This window comes from Dasypus novemcinctus, chromosome 27 (assembly GCF_030445035.2).
Source record: "Dasypus novemcinctus isolate mDasNov1 chromosome 27, mDasNov1.1.hap2, whole genome shotgun sequence".
Classification (NCBI taxonomy): domain Eukaryota; kingdom Metazoa; phylum Chordata; class Mammalia; order Cingulata; family Dasypodidae; genus Dasypus; species Dasypus novemcinctus.
The window spans coordinates 50,726,309-50,751,170 of NC_080699.1; the positions used below are offsets into that span (position 1 = coordinate 50,726,309).

The 24,862-nt window shown below is 39.7% G+C and overlaps 1 pseudogene; it reads right to left on the reverse strand.

The window, feature by feature from the left end:
- Nucleotides 1-618: 618 nt before the first annotated feature.
- LOC111761289 (U1 spliceosomal RNA) lies at nt 619-771 on the reverse strand (annotated as a pseudogene).
- Nucleotides 772-24,862: the final 24,091 nt, after the last annotated feature.

A 24,862-nucleotide genomic window follows, 5' to 3' on the forward strand; every position in this document is an offset into this window, starting at 1 on the left:
GAGAGGGAATTGTGGAAAGATGGTATTAGACTAGGCAGGCAAGACTCAATTCTCTCACAATTACAATGGAGAAAGGGCCAAAAGCTATCTGAGGGAACTGCTTTGGGGGTTAGCAAACCAGTACAGTGGTACACATATCCCAGGAGGGTAAGGTACAGAAGGAGGAAGAACCCAAAACAACATATGTCAGTCCCCAAAAGGCCTACAGTATCTGGGCTGGGTCCCCTCCCCCATCCCAAAGATATTACGCTGGGGTAAAACCCCTGGCTCACTGCAGCTGACTGAAAGGGGACTGACATCTTCCTCCCTTTCAGCTCTTTCAAGGTAAAATGGAGGGGGGGGGTGGGGAGGCTTTTCATCAGTGAATTTGGCCAGCAGAGCCCAATAAGAAAACTCTGGACAGGGCTAGACACAGGAAAGCCAAGATGGAAACCTCTATGGAAATGTGTGCTGTTCAGCGCCATCTGCTGACACATCTGAAAATTGCATGGGAAAAGAAGTTTCTGGTTCTCCCTGTATCCTATATATCCTAACCCCTGGGAGAAAATCTGTATCCCATTAGTGAGATCCTGGTCCGATTTTGATAACCTAAGATGGGCGATTTGGTTTTTTTTTTATTGGGAGAACACAAATGTAGTCTCCCACTACCACAAATTAGGCAGGAGATTTTCCCATGCTTGGAGAAATTGCACATCCAGAGTGGAAAGGATAGGCCTTACCCTGGGGAAAACCACCTTCAGGATCTTTGTTTCTCTCCTGCTAGGTAAGTAGAGAGAAATTTTAAGAATGTACAATAAGTTGAAACAAATACCAAAGAAGAGTTGTGGAAAAAATTAAAAAAGCAAAAGAAAATTTGGTAATCAGAGTAAATTCACCAACCTTTCAGATGGCTAGACATCAGCAAATAATGAAAAGCCATACTAGGACACAGGAAGAGATGGCTCAGTCAAAGAAACAAATGAAATGACCTCAAGAGATATAGAATTTAAGACAATTCATAAGTGATAATCACACAGCTCTCCTAAATCAATCCAAATAATTTAAAGAAAATATGGCTAAAGAAATACAGGATATTAAGAAGATACTGACTGAGCATAAAGAACAATTTGAAAGCCTGCAAAAAAAAGTAACAGACCTTATGAGAATGAAAGACATGATGGATGAGATGAAAAATACATTAGTGACACATATGAGCAGATTTTAATTGCTCTAAGACAGAAGTAGTGGTTTCAAAGTCACAGCATCTGAACTGGAAAAGTCAGGAGAACAGAAAGGAAGAGAATGGAAAAAATGAAACTGAGACACAGGAAATTGAATAAAAATAGGATGAGAAGCAGATTTGGCCCAGTGGATAGGGCATCCGTCTACCACATGGGAGGTCCGCAGTTCAAACCCCAGGCCTCCTTGACCCGTTTGGACCTGGCACATGTGCAGTGCTGATCTGCACAAGGAGTGCCCTGTCATGCAGGGGTGCCCCCCACATAGGGGAGCCCCATGTGCAAGGAGTGCACCCCATAAGGAGAGCCACCCAGCGTGAAAGAAAGTGCAGCCTGCCCAAGAATGGCACCAGACACTGCTGACAACAAGATGATGCAACAAAAAGAAACACAGATTCCCGTGCCACTAACAACAACAGAAGCAGACAAAAACAAGAACACACAGAAAATTGACACAGAGAACACACAACTGGAGTGGGGGCAAAGGGGAGAGAAATAAATAAATAAAATAAAAAATAAAAATTGGAAATGTTTATGCACACTATCAGTGCTCCAGAAGAAGACGTTGGGAATGGGAGAGAAAGAATATTTGAGGAAATAATGATTGAAAACTACCCAACCCTTATGAAAGACATAAATATCAATATCCAAGAAGGACAATGCACCCCAAACACAATAAATCTGAACGGGCTTACCCTGAGATACCTACTATTCAGAATGACAAATATCAGAGAGAGAAGATTCTGAAAGTATCAAGAGAAAAGCAAAGCAATACATACAAAGGATACTCAATAAGCTTAAGTGCCAAACCCTCATCAGAAACCATGGAGGAGAGATGAATTCTATATCTGGCAAAACTGTACTTCAAAAATGAGGGTGAGATCAATGTCTTCACAGACAAATGAAAATTGATGAAATATGTTACCAAAAGACCAGAATTACAAGAGATACTAAAGGGAATGCTAAAGCCTGCAAGGAAAAAACATGGGTGAGAACTGGAGAAGCATATAGAAGAGAGGATTATTAGGAAGGATAAAGTAAAGGGGAAAAAGACAGAGAATAGAATGATATGAGAGACGTGAAGGACAAAAGGGATGAAGTAAGTAATGCCATTATAGTAAGAACACTATATGTTAATGGCTTAAACTCCACAATCAAAAGACAGAGACTGATAGAATGAATTTTAAAAAATGAGCCATCTATATGTTTTCTAAAAAGATATAAGGTCACAAGTAGATTAAATGTAAAAAGTTGGAAAAAGTTACTTCATGTAAATAGTAACCAAAAGAGATTGGAGTAGTCATATTAGTATTGGACAAATAGATTTCAAGTGCAAAACTGCTATTAAGGATGAAGATGGTCATTATATATTTTATTTATTTATTTTTATATATATTTTAAAAGAGGTAATTCCCCAAGAAGAAATAGCTATACTAAATATTTATGCAGCTAACATGAGTGACCAAAGATACATGAGGAACACACTGGTAAAAGGGAAGGGAGAAATAGATGCCTCCATAATAATAGTTGGAGACTTCAATATACTCCTCTCAGTATTGAATAGAACATCAGGACAGAGGGTAAATAAAGAAAGAGAATGAGAATAATTTGATAAATGAACTAGACCTAACAAACACCCATGGAGCACTGCATCCCCAAACAGCAGGGTATACTTTACTTTTCAAGTGCTCATTGATCCTTCTCCAAGAGAGAACATTTCCTGGGTCACAAGACAAGTCTCGATAAATTTACAAAGAGTGAAATTATACAAAATACTTCCTCTGATCATAACAGAATGAAGTGGAAATCAATAATGGATGGAAAAAGCAAAATTCATAAATATATGGAGATTAAACAACAATTTCAAAGAAATTGCAAGAGAATTCAACAAATATTTTGAGATGAATGAAATGAGAACACAATATATCAAAGTTTATAGGACACTGCAAAGGCAGTGTTAGATTAAAAAAGAAGACCTAAAATTCAAGATCTAGCTGCATGCCTGGAAGAAATAGGGAAAACAACAACAGCAACAACAAAAAAAAAAACAAAACAGCAAACTAATGCCAAACCAAGTCAAAGGAAAGAAATACTAAAGATCAGAGCAGAAATAAATGAAATTGAGAACAAAGAAACAATACAGAGAAATAACAAAACCAAAAGTTGTTTTTTTGACATCAACAAAATCAACAAACCCTTAGCTAGACTAACAAATAATAAGAGAGAAGACACAAATAAATATAACCAGAAATGGAAAGAGGGGACATTACTACTGCTCCTGCAGAAATAAGAGAGATCATAAGAGGATATTATGAACAATTGTGTATGAAAAAAACAGACAGTGTTGAGGAGATGGATAAATTCCTAGAAACATTTGAGTCACCTACATGGACACTGGAAGAAGTAGAAGAGCACAACATATTGTAAGAGATAGAAACAGTCATAAAAAACCTCCAAAGAATGAAAAGCCCAGGACCAGATGCCTTCACAGGTGAATTCTACCAACCATTCAAAGATGATCTAATACCGATTTTGCTCAAGCTCTTCAAAAAAAAACTTGAGAAGGAAAGAATACTACCACACTCATTCCATGAAACCATCATCACCCTAATACCAAAACTAGGTAAAGATGCTAAAAAAGTTAAGAAATTCCAGACCAATATCTCTAATGAATAGAAATTTAAAAATCCTGAACAAAATACTTGCAAACAGAATCCAAAAGCACATTAAAGAATTATACACCATTATCAAGTGAGGGTGTGGAAGGATGCTTCAACAGAATAAAATCAATTGGTGTAATAAGCCATATTAATAAGTTGAAGAAGAAAAATCACATGATCCTCTTGATTGATGCAGAAAAGGTATTTCACAAAATAGAGCAACCTTTCTTGATAAAAACACTCCAAAGATAGGAATAGAAGGAAGCTTTCTCAGTATGGTAAAGTGTATATATGAAAAACCTACAGCTACCATTGAACTCAATGGAAGGACAAAGCCTTCCTGCCTAGTTCTAGAACAAGACTAGGAGGCCTCCTGACACCACTGTTATTCAATATGTGCTATAAGAAGACAAACTAAACAATTAAAAAATGGGCAAATGACTTGAAAAGATAATTGTCTGAGGAAGAAATACAAATGGCAAATAAACACATGAAAACATGTTCAACATCACTAGCAATTAGGGAAATGCAAATTAAAACTACAACGAGATCTAGTTTCACACCTATGGATTGGCTGCCATAAAATGCCAGAAATTGTAAATGTTGGGGATGATGTGGAGAGACAGTGATGCTTATTCATTGTTGGTGGTAATGTATAATGTTATAGCTACTGTGGAGGACTGTTGGCAGTTCCTAAGGAAGTTGTAAATAGATTTGCAAAGTGACCTGACACTATCATATCCAGCTGTACACCCAGAAGGACTGAGAGCCAAGACAGAGATGTCTGCACACCACGGTTCATACTGGCACTATGCACAATTGCCAGAAGCTGGAAACAACCCATGCACCCATCAACTGATGAATGGATAAACAATTGTGGTGTGTGCACATGATGGAATGCTATGCAGCTTAAGAAGAAATAAAGTGAAGCATATGACAACATGGATGAATGTGGAGGACATTATTTTGAGTAAAGCATGCCAGACATGAAAGGATAAATACTGTATGGTTACACTATTATGAACTAAATATATTGTGTAAACTGAAGGGGTTAATAATTAGAATACAGGTCACCAGAAAACAGAATGAAGAGAACGAATGGAAAGCTGAGGGTTAATCTGTGGCAAGTTGGAAAAAAAAAGTTGTTTGGAAATCTTAGGAAATGAATAGAAACGGTGAGAGCACATCATAGTGTTTGTAACTAGCAGAGCTATTATATGGGTTTGACAGTGGTTGAAAGGGTAAGTCCAAGGTCATGTACATTACTAGAAGGAAAGTGAAAAACTGTAACATGGGACTGTATAACATAGTAAAACTTCATGTAAAACAGAAATATGGGTGATATTGTATATATAAAACTTTTTACAAAATATAAATAAAATAACCTAGAAAAAATGAAAAAGAATAGCAGCTATGCATGGCAGGGGAAGCAAAAAGAGTTGAGAGGTGCTGAGATTTTTGTTTTCTTTTTATTATTATTTCTATTATTATTGGAATGATGAAACTACTCTAAAAATGACTGAAGTGATGAATGCAAAACTATGTGTTTACACCAAGTACTACTTATTGAATATGTTGGATCGATTTATGCTTTAGTAATATGTATCAATAAAATTGATTTCTTAAAAAAACCACAATGGGGGATCACTTCACACCAATTAGAATGGATTCTATTAAAAAGTCAGAAATCTGTAAGTGTTGGAGAGGATGTGGAGAGATAAGAACCTTATTCACTGTTGGTGGGACGTAGAATGGTACTACAACTGAGGAGGACTGCCTGACAGTTCCTAAGGAAGTTGAACATAGACTTGTGGTGGGACCTGGCAATACCATTACTAGCTACATACCCAGAAGGACTGAGAGCAGGGACACCAAGAGACATCTACCTGCTGATGTTCTTAGTGGCTTTATTCATGGTTGCCAAAAGTTGGAAACAATCTAGGTGTCAATCAACTGATGAATGGATAAATATGTGGTGTATATACACGATGGAATATTATGCAGCAGTAAGAAAAAATGAAGTCATGAAGCAGCCACATGACAACATGGATGCACATATAAGACATTATTTTCAGTGAGGCAAGACCCACACAAAAGGATAAATAGTGTATCATTGCACTGTTAAGAAATATAAGGTCCTCAAGATTCATCCATGTTATCCCATGTGTTAGTACTGTATTCCTTAGTATTGTACTCCTTCTTATAGCTGAGTGATATTGCATTGTATGTATACACCACATTTTGTTTATCCATTCATCTGTTGATGGGCATTTGGGCTGATTCCAACTTTTGGCAATAGTGAACAATGCTGCTAGGTATATTGATGTGCATTTATCTGTTCATGTCCTTGCTTTCAAATGGAATTGCTGGATCATATGCCAGATCTATAGTAAGTTTTGTGAGCAACTGCAAAACTGTCCTCCACAATCACTGCACCATTCTACATTCCCACCAGCAGTGCACCAGGTTTCCCACCCTTCTACATCTTCTCCACCACTTGTAGTCCACTGTTTTTAATAGCTGCCAGTCTAATGGGTGTAAGATGATATCTCAGTGCAATTTTGATTTACATTTCCCTAATAGCTAGTGATGTTGAGCATCTTTTTATGTTGCTTTTAGCCATTTGTATTTCTTTGGAGAAGTGTCTATACAAATCACTTGCCCATTTTTAAAATGGGTTGTCTTTTTCTTTTCAAGTTGTAGGATTTCTTTATATATGCTGGATATTCGGCTCCTATCAGTATTTAGTAAACAAAATATGTTTACTAAATATTTTCTCTCATTGGGTAGGCTGCCTTATGTTGATTGAAGCAAGCCACATATTTGAAGGACCTCACTGATAAGAATAAAGCAAATTGAGCAGTCTCACAGAATTAGAGTCTGGTAGATAGGTTTATAGGAAATAGAAAGAGAGGAGAAGGTTGTGAGCCAATGCCCATAAGGATAAAATCTACGATAAGGTAGAAGTGTGTACTTGTGCAGTGAAGGGATATGACAGGGGTGTAGTGATACTAATGGGTTGGGTGGTGCAGATTTGACAGGGGGTGGGGTGGGTGGTCCATGGAACTGGGGAGAGGGTTGGGGGAGGAAGCTGGTGAACACTGGGGATCTGTGGGTACATAGTTGAGACTACAATGTTGGGAAAGCTCTTTTGGCAATTTACAAGGAAGGGTTACTGGTTTAGGGTCTTCATTGGGGAGGCAGTCAGGTCAGGGCGCACCTGGGGTAGGCTTCTAGGGAGTGTGCAAGATCATTTCCCCATACTGTGTTGTATCGGTGGGTAGAAACTCACATAAAGAGCAGGAAGGAGTTGGACTCCCATCTTAGGGAGTCACACTATGTTCTCAAATAGAGGGATGGGAGTCTCTTGAGGGCATAGGTGGTGCCTAATAGGGGAGGACAGTCCAGTGTGTCAAGTCCTTGGTGTTGCTGCAAACAATTATGAATCTTGTCCTTCAAGGGGTGAACCCTGGTGGTTGCTGTGGGCCACAAGGGGAGGGGGATGGAAGAATAGAATAGATGGAACAGGGGGTATTTTAGGGGTGATGAAAGTGTTCTAAATGATGGTGTAATGATGGATATAGGCCATGTTAAATATCATCAAAATTTATAAAAGTGTATGGTAAAAAATGTAAACCATAATGTAAACTATTGACCATGGCTAGTAGCTATGTTCATCAGTTGTAAGAAATATATCATCCACATATAAAAAGGTTATAAACATGGGAAGGGGCAAAACAGGGAGGATGTTGGGTAAATGAGATCCCTGTATTTTTTATGTGACTTTACTGTGACCTAAAAATTCTTTGAAGACAAAATGAAAAAAAGTAAGACACTGGGGGAACAAATGGAAGAAAATGTCACTGTACATATAAGACAACACATCTTAAAGTGATGAAAGGCAGAATGTCAAAAACATATTTTTCTTAAATATTTTTCATTATTTGTTAAATCCCAAAATTTTAATTTTAGTTTTAAAAAAAGTCTATATTTTATTTCTTATGTTTAAAACTATCATTATTATTTCATTTTCTTATTAATTGTATTTGGCTACTTTACTGGCTTCATTTTAGAGAAGTTTTGGATCACAGAAGCGTTACAGCTGTGGCAGGGGAGGATCAGTGGTGCAGGGTGTCAGTGATGGGGGATACATGGGAGGAGCTTCACTGGGCATAAATATAAGGCATATAAATGAGTTCAAAGGTTCATGTGGCATTGCCACAGTGGGTGGAGATTCACACAATAACCAAAAGAATATCAAAGGCCCATCCTGGGGAGCTCTGCCACATTCTCTAATGGAGCAGGAATAATCCCCCAAGTACAGGGGTGAAGACTAGTGGCGGAGGATGGGCCACTGATACTGATGACTATGATTATGAACCTCTGCTCCTGAAATTGAAACTTGGCCTAGTGTTGTAGGATGCCTAAGAGTTACCTACTGGGAGCCTCCTTGTTGCACCAATGCAGCCCCTCTCTAAGCCAAAACTCAGCATATAAATAAACTCCCCCAAGGGAAATGACTTCTGGGGATGAGACTCCCTGGCACCAAGGGATTGCTACCAAGTCCCAACAAGCAGTGAATGAGTCACAATGATGAAAGAGGCTGTTGTTGTGGGAGGTGGGGGTTGGGGTGGGGGTTATGTGGGAACCTCTTACATTTTTAAAAAAGATTTATTTATTTATTTCTCACCCCTTCCCCCCCACCCCACCCCATTGTCTGCTCTCTGTGTCCACCCGATGTGTCTTCTTTCCTGTCTGTTTCTGTTGTCAGCAGCATGGGAATCTGTGTTTCCCTTTGTTGCGTCATCCTGCTGTGTCAGCTCTCTGTGTGTGCAGCACCATTCCTGGGCAGGCTGCACCCTCTTTCCCACTGGGCAGCTCTCCTTACGGGGTGCACTCCTTGCGCATGGAGCTCCCCTATGAGGGGACACCCTTGCGTGGCACTGCACTCCATGCACACATCAGCACTGCTTGTGCACATCAGCACTGCACATAGGCAAGCTGCACATGGGTCAAGGAGGCCTGGGGTTTGAACCGCAGACCTCCCATATGGTAGATGGATGCCCTAACCACTAGGCCAAGTCTGCTGCCTACATTTTTTAATGTAACATTTTTTTGTGATCTATGTACCTTAAAAAAAAAAAAAAGATAATTTAATTTTAAAAAATTGAAATTAAAAAATAAAAAAGACCTTGACCAAATGGAGGAAATAGTAAAGATAAATGAGTTTATATGGCTAAGAGACTTCAAGTGAGTCAGGAGGGAATTCTAGAGTAACTTTTATGTATGTCTCAGCGGGATCTCATTGACTGCCAAAGTAGATACTACCCCAAACAGCAGGGCTCCTGAGTGCTCTGAAGACATCCAGACACTATAGTCAGGGCAGATACCTCAGGAATTTGGTGCCATTCCAGTGGGCCCTACTTTGGAATTTATGCTCCCCAGTGCAACAGAGTTGGACTCAGTTGTGGTTTCCCTGTAAATGGCTCTTCTGTCCTTCTGTTTGAACTTAAAATTAGTTCTAATGTTGGTAGGTGTACCTTTAAGAGACATAAATCTCTGGGCTGTCTATATGCCAGCTGGGCCCTGACTCTTAATGGAGATGCAACTCCTCCTCTCCAGTTCATTGGCCTGACCCAGGACAAGTAACAAGGAGGAGATGAAGGAGAAGGAACCAAGAGTGTCTGTAACTGCAAGCAAGAGAGTTCCATCCACTGGCTGTATGGGATTGAAGTGCCCCCTTCAATAAAAGTGGAATGGGCATCACCATCCCAGAATCCTCAGGATTGGGAATGAACTATAGACTAAAGTAGACTTACTAGTATTCTACTCTAGACTTCTTGTGATTCTAGCAATGGAGGAAATATTGATGTGGAGGCAGTGGCCACTGGAGATTCCAAGGGTAGGGAGAGGGAAAAACAGGTATAATATGAGGGCATCTTCAGGACTTGGGAATCAGCCTGAATGACATGACAATGACAGACACAGGCCATTATATATCTTGCCAGAAACTACAGAATTGAGTGGGAGAAAGTGTGAACTACAATTCAGACTGTAACCCATGCTTAGTGGCAATGCTCCAAAATGTGTTTTCATTTGCAATGAATGTACCACACTAATGAAAGATGTTGCTGATGTGGGAAAATGTGGGAGGTATGGGGAGCAGGGCATAAGGGAATCCCCTATATGTTCTATGTAACATTTATGTAATCTAAGTATCTTTCAAAAAGTAAAAAAATGAGAAGACATACACAAAAGAACTAGACATATAGTGTAAAGCCTTGGAGTTAACAATTAGAATATAGGTCACCAAAAAATAGAAAGAGGGTAGAAAATATAAAAGTTAAGGCATAAACAGTGCAGAATTAGTATTAAGGTTGTAAATCTTTAGAAGTGAATAGAAATTGTGAAAGCACATCATAGTGTTTGTAACCAGTTGAGCTATTATACACGTATCACAGTGGTTGAAAGGGTAAGTCCAAGGTCATGTATATTACTAGAAGGAAAGCTAAAAAATGTAACACAGGACTTTATAACATAGTGAAACTTTATGTGAAATATAAATACGGGGGATATTGCATATTTTAAACTAACAAAATATAAATACAAATAATTAGAGAGACAGAGATGTAAACAGAATAGCAGCTATATATGTCCAGGGAAGTATAGAGAGACTGGGACATGTTTTTTGTTGGTTGGTTTATTTTCTGGGTTATTATTCTTGGAGTAATTGCTCTATAATAACTGAAGTGATAAAAGCACAACTATGTGATTACACTAACTACCACTGTTCATAAACTTTGGATGGATTTATGATTTATTATTACGATCAAAAATTGATTTGTTAAAAAAACTAATTTTAATCAATAATCTAATCAGTTAAATACATTTCAGCTGAATTTAAGAAAATCAAAGGGTATCACATTCAGAGGAAGAGATTAGTTTACAAACATAGTCTTTCCTTTTTGGGGATTTATAAATCATCTCAAACTGCCACATACAGATTTAAGAATTTCCTTTCCCATAAATAACAAGGTGTTTATAATTTGGTGAATGAGACTGTTAATTAATTCCAGGGAAGGAGAGATTAAACAGCTGTTTTAGTTTGTAGCTGTGTGGGCAAGTCAGCGGTGTGCTGGGGTGGAGGGCATTTCTCAGCCTTGCCTCCCCTCCTTTCCTTTGTGTGCAGAGGCTTCAGGTCTCCATTCCAGAACCCTGGGAGGCAGTAGGTCTGATGAAGCAACCTGAGCAGGCCCTGAGACCCAAACTGGGCCTGGAAAGCCCCAGCAGCTTCTCAGGGTGAGAACTGCACAGAGGTTGCGTGGTGCCTGCTTCCTCCTCAGGGGCAGGGCCACTCCCCACTGGACGCCCTGCCTCTCCAAAGCAAGGCTGCGTGCAGGGAGCGGCCGTGCAGAGCCCTGAACTGAGCATGGGCCTCCCCAGGGGACTGGCGAGGAGGGCATCTCTTCCCGGGCCCTTTGGGCACTCTGTGCTGAAGAAGTCATAAAGCGGTCACTGCTGGGGAAAAAAAAGTATTTGGGTGCAGGTTTGGCTTAATGAGTCAGTTTCAAAACCGATGCACTCATAGCCATCCAGGCTGACTCAGCCAAACCATTTCAGAGATCACTGAGCAAAGATTGCTGAGGTCTGGACAGTGAGAGGGAAAGGCTGACCACAACAGCCAAATCTGAGAACACCAAGAGGTTTCTTTTCTCAGATCAAATAGCACTCATAACAGAACTTAACAAACACCAATCACAGGGAGTTTTCATCAAGAAGGCATTTTCTCTAGAGAACAGTATATATTCTATTCTTTTTTCCATGCTCATTCATGGGGCATTACATTGATTTTGATTATTTTTTACATTTTATCAAAATTATCTTCATTCTTTAAATTTAAATCATGAAAACACTTGATGGAGTATCTATTTTAAATGATGGCACCTATTCTTTTGAGAAGTATCTTATAAATATTTTAATAAAATTCAGATTTTTGAAGATTGAAATTTATCAATTAAATATTAGCAATTCCTCAATTTATCTTGTGAAGCTTTTGCTTTTATTGGGATTCTTCTTTCTGGTATTAAATAACTTGCAAAACTTTGGCACTCTTTATAAAATTTAAATATTTTCAGCAATTCTCCTCATTCTTTCCTGGAGTGTGCCCTTATTTGTGTCTGGTAAAATTTTATCCTATTTAAAGTAATACAAACCTGATTAATTTTTATATGGATTTTTCTAATGTATTGAATGGAGAATCTTCCTTCTTCTCATATTAGGAACTTGAATTTCACATTCTGGACTCAGAAAGTTCTTGACCTGAAGACATAATAGTAATAAAAATGAAATCAACAGAGTTTGCCAAGCTTAGTTCAAAGCACTCTGTAAGTCTCAACTCGGATTATTGTTCAGAACCTACATGAGGTTGACGGGGGACGGGGTGGCGTGGGCGGGATGGGAAGGTCCGTGGGGGCCGCTCTCCCCTGGCGGTCACAGCGCCCGTGGTAGGGGGCGGGGCTGCGGGGGTCCAGCTAGAGCCACCGCCCGCCGAGCCCGCAGCCAGGCTGAGGTCCAGGCTCCTGCGCCCGAGCTCCAGGGCCCCGCCCACTGCGCCTGGGGCCGGGCCCGCGGGAGCCCGAGTGGAACCCAGCCAAGACCTGCCGAGCCCGGCCGAGCCCGGAGGAGCCAAGCCCCGCGGAGCCGAAACCATCCGAGCCTGGCTGAGCCGAAATCGGCCGAGCTGAAACCAACGGAGGCGAGCCCTGCCGAGCCCAGCCCAGCCGAACCCGACCGAGAGCGACCCTGCCGAGCCAGACGAGACCACGCCTATCGAGCCGAGTCCAGCCGAGCTGAACTGAACCCGACTGAGCCGAGCCCAACCGAGATGCCCGCGCGGCACAAGCCGTGCCCAGGCTTTCTGCCAAAGAAGTGTAGGCAAGCGGGTAATTCTAAATTGGTATAGAGTTTCTATTTGGGTGATGGCGAAATTTGGGTGGCAGATGTAGTGACAATATTGTGAATGTAAATAACAGCATTGAATTGTATGTTGGAAAGTGGTTAAAATGGAACATGTTAGGTTGTATATATGCTACTGGAAGAAAAGGATTAAAAATCATAAAATTGTACAACAAAAACTGAATCCTAACACAAACTATGATTTACAACTAAACATATAAATCTCATGACAGGGTTTCATCAATTTTAACAAAATTACCACATTAATGCAAAATGTTAAGGATAGGGAAAGCTGTGTGTCTGTGAGAGGTACATGGGAATTCAGTGCTTATACATGCTGTATCTGTAAAAAAAACTTCTCTTATAGAATAATTAAATATTAAAATGCAAAATAACATACACCATTAATTCAAAGGAAACAAAACAAAAAATTTGGTCATGTCTATTGCCACAGAAAAACTATTTGACAAAATCCAATAACCATTTGTGCTTAAAAACAAACAAATAAGCAACAAAATCAGGAATACATTTTTAGCTTTCTACTCATTGGGAAAGACTAAAAGTTTTCCCAATTGGATAAAAAACAAGCCAAAGATGATATCTTTCATCACTGCTATTGCGCATTGCCCCGGATATAATAGCCACAGCAATTTGGTAAGAAAATAGAACAGGCATCCAAACAGGAAAGGAAGAAGTAAAACTACTGCTATTTGCAAATGACATGGTTTATATATAAAAAAATCCTCTAGAATTCACAAAAGATACTGTTAGAGCTAATAAGTATTTTCAGCAAAGTTGCACGAAAGTTTCTTGTATTTCTATATCACAACCACAAATAATATGAAAAGGAAAATTGAAAAGCAATTTATTTAACAACAGCATCAAAAAGAACAAAATATTTAGGAAGAAATTTAACCAAGGAGGTGGAAGATTTGTAACTTGAAAAAAACAAACCATTGCTGAAACATATTAAAGAAGCGGGAACTGGGGAAGACATTTTAGGAAGGCGACTTATTAGTTAGGGTTCTCTAAGGAAACAGAATCAACAAGAGATATCTGTCAATAGTATGGGATTCTATGAGTCTCTCATGCAGCCATGGGATGCACAAGTCCAGGTTCCACAGTCAGGCTGCAACCAGGGGCTCCAATGAAAGTCCAGTGAAGATTCTTGATGAGTTCTGGGAGGTATTGGCTGTCCAAAGAAGAGCTGGGAAATGCTCTCTCAATGCTGGAATCACTTCCCCTTTTAAGGCATTCAACTGATTGGGTTAAGCATCATTAATTGCTGATGGCAATCTCCCTGACTGATATAATTATAACCAGCTATCTATGATTTACCACTGCAGTAAAGTCAATGATGATTAAAGTTAATAAATGCCCTTGTATTACACTCAGCCCAGTGCTTGCTTGACCAAACAACTGAGCACATTACCTGGCTGAGTTGACACAATAGCCTAACCATCACAGAAGTTAACAGGAATGAAAACTTAATACATAAACATGTGTTAGAAGTAAAAACAAAAAACAAAATAAACAAAACAACAACAACAAAAAAAACAAGCTTATTTAACACTATTACTGGTCCATGAGAAATTATTAAATGGAGCAATTATGCCAATTGAAAATGAGATGAACAACATATAGTAAAATTAGAAAATACTTTTGAAATGTTCATTTTCCTAAATTCAAGAAATAAGTATTAAAATAAATCCTGGATTTGTTAAATATAAAATTTTACACTTAAAATATTGTTTTATTTTAAATTCCACATACTTCTCAATTTTAAATACTTTTCACTATATTAATGTTCAAGGAATTATTGCACATTAAAAATTGATGAAAACATGTAAACAGGGCCACCCATGGTCCCTTTCTCCTTGGGCTTCAATATGGCTCATCTGGCACAAGCCTGTCCCCAACTTACCCAACTGGAAGATCCCAACCTTTTGTATATTTGCTTCACAATTATATAGCTTTCCCACTCTCTCTGAACTTACCAGAATTTTACATGAAAACAACCCTGAATCAGAAAAGATACCACAGCATGCCTTGATTGGAAAGTTGCTTAAGTCTTGTTTAAAATTTCATGAGAAAGTTAAGATAAAACCCCATGGGAACTGCAGAAAATGAAATGTTTTGTGCTGCCTATGAACAATCTTCTCAGAGAACACATGGCAAAGCCCCCTCCTCAGGACAGACACAACAGAAAACCTTTTACTCACTGAGGAAATATCTAAGAATAAATCTAACCAGGGAATAAAGGACTCGTACACAGAAAAACACAAAGCATTGCTAAGAAGAATTAAATAAATTGATGGACATTCTGTGTTCATGCATTAGAAGACAAAATATTGTTAGGGTGTCAGTCATAGAGTAATTTGTAGAATCAATACAATCCCTATCGACACCAACAACCTTCTTTTTAAAATGGGAGCTTTTCTTTTTGGAGTAATGAAACACTTCTTAAGGTTTTTGTGGTGATGAATGCATACCGATTATACTAAAATTCATTGATTATACACTTTGAATAGATCCTATGATATATGAATATATTTCAGTAAAACTGCTTAATAAATAATATTGCAATAGCCAGAAATAGCAGCTATGTACAGCAGAGGAAGCATGGAGAGATCAAGAGGTGAAGACTTTTCTTCTTTACTTGTCTGTTTTTGTTTGTTATTATCATTGAAATAATGAAAATGTTCTAATGATGATTGAAGTGATGAATGAATAACTATGTGCTTATACCAAATACACTTTGGGTGAATTATATGCTTTATTAATATGTGTCAATAAAATTGATTTGTTTAAAACAAACAAACAGAAAAGAGCATGGTATTCCCAGATCAATAGAATCAAATTGAGATGTCAGAAAGAAACCCTCATATTTATGGCCAACCTATTGGACAAGGGGGCAAAGACCACTCAATTACTCAATTATGAAACTATAATTTCTTCAACAAATGGTGCTGGAAAATTGGATCACCATTTGCAAAAAAAAAAAAAAAAAGGTGACTGCTACCTCACACCTTATACAAAAATCAACTCAAAATGGATGAAAGACCTAAATGTAAGACTCAGATATATCAAACTCCTGAAAGGAAAAGTAGAGAAGCATCTGTGAGACCTTGTGTTAAGCAATGGTTTCTTACACTTTACATGTAAAGCACAAGCAACCAAAGCAAAAATAGATAAGTTGGGCCTCATAAAAATTTAAATTTTTAGTCCACAAAGGATTTTATCATGGAAGTAAAATGACTACAACTTACACAATGGGAAAAAATATTTGGAAACAACATATTTGATAAAGTTTTAATATTTAGAATTTATAAACAAATCCTTCAACTTAACAACAAAAGACACCAACAAAATTATAAAATGGGGAAAAGAATTGACATCTTTCCAAAGAACATATAAAAATGGCTACAAAGCACATAAAAAGATGCTCAACATCATTAAATATAGGGAAATGCAAATGAAAACTACAGTGAGATACATCATCTCACACCTATTAGAATGGCTGCTATTTTAAAAAAAACAAATTTGAGAGGTTGTAGAGAAATAGGAATACTCATTCATTGATGATGGGATTATAAAATGGTGCAGTCAGTCTGGGAGACAGTTTGACAGTTCCTCATAAAGTTACATATAGAATTACCATATGATCCCTCAATCTCACTAAGGAAATATCCAAAATATTGGAAAGCAGGGACTCCAAGAGATTTTGCACACTGTTATTCATAGCAGCATTATTCCCAATTGCCAAAAGATGGAAGCAACAGTGTCCATCAACTGATGAATGCATAAACAAAATATATACATACAATGGATCATTTCTTCAAGACTTATTATTTTTTTATACCACCCCTTGCCGCTTTTGCCCACTGTCAGCTCTCTGCATACATTAGCTGCATGTTCTACTGTATCTGTCTTCTCTTCTTTTTCTCTCTTCTCATCTTCTCTTTAGGAGGCACTGGGTACCAATCCCTGGACCTTCTGACATGGGAGAGAGGCACCCAATCACTTGAACCACCCCAGTTTCCTGGTTTTGTTGTGTCTCTCATTGTCTTTTCCTCTGTGTCTCCTTTTTTTGTTGCTGTTGTTTTTTGTTGTGTCATCTTGTTGTGTCATCTCTCCACACAGGCCAGGTCCACCATGCAGCACAGCTTACCTCCACCAGGAGGCTTTGGGAACTGAACCCAGGACCTCCCATATATAGATGGGAGCCCATTCACTTGAGCCACATCCACTTCCCTACAATGGAATAGTTTTAAGTTGTAAAATGATTGAAGTTGAGAGAACTAGCAAGATGGCTGTGGAGTAAGGAACTCCTAGAGTCAGCTCCTGCTACAGGGTCGCTAACAAACACCTGGAGCTAGCTGAAGCACCTGTTTGGGGGCTCCAGGAGACCAGAAGAGCATCCTGCAACATCCTTGAAGGACTAGAACGAGGAGACTGCCCATCTCCAGGGAAGATTCCTAAGTAGAGCACCTCATGCCCTGGAGGCCAGTGCCCATCCTCCACTGGTGGCACGAGTAGCCTTGGGAGCTGTTCTGCAGCTGGAATTAAAAGCTCTACTTCCCCAAAATGGGAGAGGAAGAGATGGTTGGGTACCAATTTCAGCTATGATGAGTAAATTCGGTGGGCTACAGTATGATCCTGAGAACGGCTAAAGCTTGAGCCTGTCCAAGTCAGAAAGAGGCTGGGAGCCACCACCTTAACTCCATGCCTGGCATGAGGGGAAGGGGGGCAGACTGAAAATCCCAGTGGGGGTGGGGCTGGTTTCTTCCCATCCAGATGATATTGCAGGGCTAGCCTAGGTCCCAGCACCACCTCTAGCAGAGAGGCAGCTGCGGGGACCTGCACCAGCCCCACTGGGAAATTGCTGGCCAAGCCACAGAGGCTGGTGACTATCCTACTCTGGCAGCACGAGCTGCCTCAGGAGCTGTTCTGTGATGGGAATTGGAGGCTCCATTTCCCAGAAACGGGAGGAGGAGACAGTTGGCTGTCAATTTTGGCTACTGTTTGGGAGACTTGGCTGGCTAAGAGATAACCCTGGGAACAGGGGTGTGTGAACCAGCCCAAGTCAGAAAGAGGCTGGTAGCTGCCATTCTGACTCTGCCCCCAGCCTGAGGGGAAGCTGGGCTGACTGAAACTCTCAATGTCAGCAGGAACCAGGTTCTTTCATGCAGATAGGCCTGAAGCCCTAGCCTAGGCTTCAGCCCCGCCTCTGGCAGGGAGGAAGATGAGGAGCCCTGCACCAGCCTATGCAGGTAACTGCAGGAAACTTTGGTTGGCATGGACTGAAAATCAGAAATCTACCAGGGCAACTGTGGTCATCTTGGACCTGCACTGCATAGATTGCTGCCCACACCTGCAACTCCATCCCCACCTGAGGCAGGTGAGAAAGGGAAGTGAAGCTTCATCAGTCTCTCTGGGCAACTAAAGTCTAGGCCTGCACTTGGATTATTCCACACAGCTGTACTCTGTCCCTACCCCTGGCAAAGGAGAATGTTGGAAGAAGCTTCATGAAGGTCCCTGGAGCAATGAGGGCAGCTTGAGCCTCCACAGCTTACAGCACCAATGACATGCTTGGCTCCTACTGCACAACCAGCAAGGGAGAAAAAATAGGAAGCCCTAAACTAAAGAGAAAAACTGCAACTAGAAAAATACTCTAGTAAGCCAGATGAAAAGACACCAACAAAAAATTACAATCCACTCCAAGAAACAGGAAGCTATGGCCTAGTTATAGGAAAAAGATAAGACTCCCAATGACATAAAAGAGTTGAGACAACTAAACATAGATGTTCAAACAAATCTCCTTAATAAATTCAATGAGATGACTAAAGAGATTAAGGATATTAAGAAGACACTGGATGAGCACAGAGAACAATTTGAAAGCATACATAGAAAAATAGCAGATCTTATGGGAATGAAAGGTGCAATAAATGGAAATAAAAAAACATTGGAATCATATAATAGCAGATTTGAGGAGGCAGAAGAAAAGATTGGTGAGCTTGAAGAAATGGCCTCTGAAAGTGAACATACAAAAGGACAGATAAAGAAAAGAATGGGAAAAATTGAACAAGTAGTTCTCATGTACTAAATGACAGCAAAAGGCATGCAAATATATGTGTTGTGGGTGTTCCAGAAGGTGAAGAGAAGGGAAAAGGGGCAGAAGGAATATTTGAAGAAATAATGGTAGAAATTTCCCAACCCTACTGAAGGACATAGATATTCCTGTCCAAGAAGCACAATGTGCTCCCATCTGAAAAAATCCAAATAGACCAACTCAAAGACACATACTCATCAGAATGTCAAATGCCAAAGACAAAGAGAGAATTTTGAGAGCAGCAAGAGAACAGTAATGCATAACATATAAGTGTTACCCAATAAGATTAAGTGCTGATTTCTCACCAGAAACCATGGAGCAAGAAGAGTGGTCTGATATATTTAAGATACTACAAGAGGAAAACTTCCAGCCAAGAATCTTATATCCAGCAAAACTGTCTTTTAAAAATGAGAAAAGTGAAATTAGAATACTCATAGATAAACAGAAACTGAGAGAATTTCTAAGCAAGAGACCAGATTTTCAGGAAATACTAAAGGGTGTACTAGAGACTGAAAAGAAAAGACAGGAGAGAGGGGCCTAGAAGAGAGTCTAGAAATGAAGATTATATCAATAAAAGTAACTAAAAGTGACAAAAGAGTGGTAAAAATAAAATATGACAGGTAAAACTCAAATAATCAGGAATAAACGTATCCAATGATGTAAAGCACTTATATTCAGAAAACTGCAACTCAATGTTAAAAAAATCAAAATGGTCTAAATAACTGGAAGAACATTCCATGCTTATGGATTGGAAGACAAAATATCATAAAGATGTCAATTCTACTCAAATTGATACACAGATTTAATGCAATCCTTATAAAAATTCCACCAGCATTAAAGAAAAAAATTGAAAACATGATCATTAAATTTATTTGGAAGGGTAAGGAGTCCTGAATAGCCAGAAACATCAAAAAAAGGAAAAGTGAACCCTCATCTCCAGACTTTAAATCATAATACCTACCTATACTGGTAAAAACAGCATGGTACTGGCCCAAAGACAGACACAATAGACCAATGGAACCAAATTTATGGTTCAGACACAGACCCTCACAGGTATGTTCAAGTAATTTTTGACTAGCCTGTCAAACTCACACAGCTCAGGTTGAACAATCCATTCAACAAATGGTGCTGAAAGAATTGACTATCCACAGCTGAAAGAAGTAGAGAACCCCTATCTCACACGTTATCCAAAAATTAACCCAAAATGAATTAAAAAACTAAAAAGCAAGAACCATAAAACTTCTAGAAGAAATTATTGGAAAATATCTTCAAGACCTGGTGGAGGGTGGTAGATTTTCAAAGGAGATAAGAGGAGGACTGAGTAGACTACTGATATTAATGTATGTAGAAGTTTTAATTAGCTTTACTGTATGTAAAAGTGTGGAAATGTATAGAGTGGTTGGTAACACAGAGTAACAGCTAGTTTATAAATGGGGATGTGACTGAAAATGGTAGTCTAGTTATGTAAATGCCAGTTGACAGAATGCTAGAGAATAATCTAGGAACTTGATAGCACAGTAAACCAAGAGGTGGATGAGAATTGTGGTTGATGTTACAGATGCAAGAGTGTCCTGTGTTAGCTAGAGGAAATGTATATCACTAATGCAGGGTGTTGGGAATGTGGAGAAGCCTGGGAAAAATACAGTTGGAGTGACCTATGGACTGTGGTTAGTAGTAATAATATAATATTCTTGCATCTGTGTGAAAGATGTACTGTATTGATACTGAGGCAGTATGGAAAATGTGAGCCAAATGTACACTATGGACATGGTAACAATCAGATGATATTATTTCATCTGAGGCAAATGACACACCACATTGTGGTGTGTTGATGGAGGGGAGTTATTTGGGAATTCTGCACATGTGCATGATTGTTTTATAAGTTTACAACTTCTGTCATAAAAATATATTTAAAAATAATAATAGGGTGGGTTGGGGGGAAAATACACCAAATGTAAGATAAGAACTATGATTAGTAGTAAGATTTTGACAATATTCTTTCATAATTTATAACAAATGTCCCATGACAATGCAAGGTGTTGATGGAAGATTGATGTATGGTACCCCTGTATGATGTTATGCATGTTTGCTTTGTGGGTTCACAACTTTTACTATACACTTGTTTATGTATGTTCATATATAAATGATATAAAGATAATAATAATAGGATTGGTTGGGGGAAATACTTAGTTTAATAGTAATATTTTGACAATGCTCTTTAATCATTAGTTTAAAAGGTTTAACAATAATGCAAGTTATTGGTGGTAGGGTGAGTTATGAGAGTCCTGTATGATGTTATATATATTTGTTTTGCAAGTTCACAACTATTCTTTTTTTTTTTTTATTGACTTTGTAATAATATTACATTAAAAATATATATGTGAGGTCCCATTCAACCCCACCCCCCCACCCCCGTCTCCCCCCCCAACAACACTCGTTCCCATCGTCATGACATATCCATCGGATTTGGTAAGTACATCTTTGGGCACCTCTGCACCTCATAGACAATGGTCCACATCATGGTCCATACTCGCCTCCATTCCATCCAGTGGGCCCTGTGAGGATTTACAATGTCCGGTGATTACCTCTGAGGCACCATCCAGGGCAGCTCCATGACCCAAAGACGCCTCCACCTCTCATCTCTTCCTGCCTTTCCCCACACCCATCGTCCACCATGTCCACTTTTCCCAATCCAATGCCACCTCTTCTTTGTGGACATTGGATTGGTAGTGTCCATTGCACCTCTATGTCAAGAGGAGGCTCAGATTCCACATGGATGCTGGATGCAATCCTCCCATTTTCGGTTGTAATCACTCTAGGCTCCATGGTGTGGTGATTGTCCTTCTTCAACTCCATCTTAGCTGAGTGTGGTAAGTCCAATAAATCAGATTGTAGGTGCTGGAGTCTGTTGAGGCTCAGGACCTGGTTATCACATTGTCGGTCCAGAGACTCAAATCCCCTAAATCTATCTTAAACCCTAACGTTAACTGCACCTCTAGCACATTAGCATGAAAGTCTTATGAAGGGGGATCCCATCTGAGTCCAGATTCCTCACACATAAACACCATTTCCAAAGAGGGGCCATCTGCCCTGGTAGTCAACCCCATCGGCCATGACCATAACTCTCATGGGTCTCTTTAGCCTTCATAGGAACCAATATCTGGGGGTTGTATCTGCTTTATCTGTCTCTCTGACTCTGCTCAGTTGTGCATGAGGGCAATCCTTCTGCCAGCCTCCAGACTCTTTTTTAGAAACTCGTAGCCATATAAACTCATTTCTCCTTTCCATTTCCCCCTTACTTTAGGTCAAACAGCATTTTAAAGTCATGTTATTTTATGTAGACATGGATATTCTGCTGATCCGCATTGAATCTTCCATATAAGGTCCTTTTCCAGTTGCATCATCAGCTGGTATTTGAAAGTGGTCCCTCGTTGCCAGGGAGGCTCATCCCCGGGTGTCATGTCCCACGCTGGAGGGAAGGCATTGCATTTACATGCTGAGTTTGGCTTCGAGACTGGCCACATTTGAGTAACATGAAGGCTGACAGGAGGAAATTCCCAGGCACAATGTTGCTCTATGCCTTGTTCTTATTTTAGGTTTATCAGCTCACAAACATAATCATTAGCATCAGGGGCTCACTGTTGAACCCTCACTCCCTCCCGGTCCCCTCCGCTGTACCTGGGAGACTGTCGCTGTTCCCCTGGGGACCACGACAGAGCACCACTGGCCAGAAACCCAGTACCCCCCCTGCTGTGGTTTTTAATTGTTGCCATTATGAGTATATCCAATCATTGCCATGCACCCTGGACATATGTTCTGTACAGCTCCCTGTCAGCCATATATCACTTGTCATTGGTATCCCATACCAGTATCTCTCCATTGCCATTGTTGAAACACTCTGTGATCCAGAACTCCCCGAAATTTGAGGCCCAATATAATGTCGTGGTCCCTTACTAGGGAATGGCATATAGCGATGGGTTTAAAGGATAGATAAAGAACTTGGATAAAGTTAGATAAAGAACTTAAAGAATGTTGACTTGAAAAAATTCCACATCCTATCCTTTTTTCCCCCCCCCCCCCTAATTATTCAGCATTTCTTCATGGGAGTCCTAGACCACAGCAATGCATATATATAATATACAGCATTCCCATACATCCACCATATAACCTTTTTCCTTCCACATCGATACTCTTACACCCTATTCATATCATATTTACTTAAGGTGATGTACAGAGTCTGAGATATTAGATTTCTAACAAGGTAATATCTGTGCTTACATTATGGTGCATACTTTAGGATACACAGTTCTTTACATTTTTAGTTATCCTATGTTTTACATTATGGTTTACATTATCAGTCTGTCATCTCCTATATGTTATGGTGTAATATTACATGTTTTATATCCGTCCTTGTGTACTCTCAAGAAACTCCTCTCTTTCCCCCCATTTACTTTGGTTCCACACATTTAACGTCCATTTTCCCTTCCACCTTGGTGCCCACAGTGACAGCCAACCTCCGTTTCCTGAGGAGCCACTTCCAGAGATAGATGGAATAGTGTTCAGGGCCTAATTTGCTCAACTGCCCCAATGCCCCGGGAGCCACCCTTTCTCTCGAGGGATAGAGTTCCCTCTATTTGGTGGCATTAGTCCTCCCCAGGATGTGGGTCCACCCCAACTCTCACTACTTAGGATTCTACCCCATGGTGTCACCCACTCTGGCAGAATGAGCATTTAGACATTCCCCAGGAGCCCGTCCTGCATCAGACCCTCCTCTCCGCGCATTCTAAACAGGTAACCCTCTTTATTACATTTTGTTATGATTTCTCGGTATTTTACTCTCCACCACCTCCTGTCCCTCTCCTATGTTGGTATGCTACCCCTCCCTCCCCCCACTTTGGGCAACGTTACCCAACCGTCCCTCCCCAGCCACCCTCAAACCCGTAAAGCCCCAACCAAAGGCAACCCCTTGCCCCCATTTTATCTCTTCTTTGTGTTCATACTTACCACCATCTCATCTTAAATTCCACCCCTGTAGACATCGTCTAATATCCTTCCTCCATTCTCTGATTTCCTGTAAGCCTATCGTTCAGTCTCTTGCTATCTAGGGCAGCTTGTTTATTTCATATCATTGAGGTCATGTAGTATTTGTCCTTCAATGTCTGGGTTGCTTCACTCAACATAAGGTTCTCAAGATTCATCCATGTTATCACATGTGATTGTAGTGTGTTTGTTCTTACAGCCGAGTAGTATTCCATTGTGTGTATATACCACATTTTATTGATCCACTCATCTGTTGATGGGCATTTGGGTTGATTCCAACTTTTGGCAATAGTGAACAATGCTGCTATGAACATTGGTGTACATATATCGGTTTGTGTCCTTGTTTTCAGTTCTGCTGGGTATATACCCAGCAGTGGTATTGCTGGGTCATATGGCAAATCTATGGCTAGATTTTTGAGAAACCTCCATACTGTCCTCCAGAACGGTTGGATCCTTCTGCATTCCCACCAGCAGTGGATGAGTGTTCCCCTTCCTTCACATCCTCTCCAGCATTTGTATTCTTCTGTTTTTTTCATAGCTGCCAATCTTATGGGTGTAAGATGGTATCTCATTGTAGTTTTGATTTGCATTTCCCTGATAGCTAGAGATTTGGAACATTTTTTCATGTGCTTTCTTGCCATTTGTATTTCTTCTTCGGAGATGTGTCTGTTTAAGTCTTTTTCCCATTTTTTAAATGGGTTGTTTATCTTTTTATTTTCAAGATATAGAAGTTCTTTATATATGCAAGTTATAAGTTTCTTATCAGATATATGATTGCCAAATATTTTCTCCCACTGTGTGTGCTCCCTTTTTACTTTCTTGACAAACTCCTTTGAGGTGCAGAAGGCTTTAATTTTGAGGAAGTCCCATTTATCTAT